General features: G+C 36.7%; 1 long non-coding RNA gene across 1 annotated transcript in view; it reads left to right on the top strand.

Moving 5' to 3' along the window:
* The window catches only part of LOC112480616, a 5,470-nt gene extending 5,194 nt beyond the window's left edge, over positions 1-276 (top strand). Inside the window, exon 3 of the long non-coding RNA XR_003046698.1 lies at positions 181-276. This is a non-coding gene — a long non-coding RNA (uncharacterized LOC112480616). The remainder of the gene's footprint in view (positions 1-180) is intronic.
* Positions 277-548: the final 272 nt, after the last annotated feature.

Consider the following 548-nt stretch of genomic DNA (forward strand, 5'->3'; position numbering starts at 1 on the left):
CTGAATGTGGTTTAGTTTTGAAATTATGACCTAATTTCTACTTTGTGAACAGGGCTAGACAATAACTTAGAAAGAGACTGTTTCATTATCACTTGAAACTCTTAAGAACATGCTAAGGCCTTGACATTCTTTTTTTTTTCCCTCTCTTCTGTCCCCTGCTTTATCCTTATATCTCTGTAGATCAAAAGATAACTCTCAAGAAGGAGGAGGACATTTTATGAGTTACCTTGACACTGAAGGCATCCTTGAGATCAGCTCCTCAAGTATGGAACCCAAGCAAGTAAAGCCAGGTAATCAAAGAACATGTCAAGATTCTTTTCAATATTATTCCTCCAAACAGATATGTCTTTTCCTTCAATAGTTCAAAGACCTGCGCTATGGAGAGGAGTGAGGTCTTCCATATTTCCTCCTAGCCTTTCTGTTCACAAAAATAGTTTTATGTTTCTTAAGAAGCTTCTTAATTCCTCCCAATAACCCAACAAGTTAAAGCAGGTAGCAGTCACTTTTTATTAAAGAGGAAATTGAGGCTCATATGACTTAGGTGATAT

This window comes from Pteropus alecto, unplaced genomic scaffold, assembly GCF_000325575.1.
Source record: "Pteropus alecto unplaced genomic scaffold, ASM32557v1 scaffold20, whole genome shotgun sequence".
NCBI lineage: Eukaryota > Metazoa > Chordata > Mammalia > Chiroptera > Pteropodidae > Pteropus > Pteropus alecto.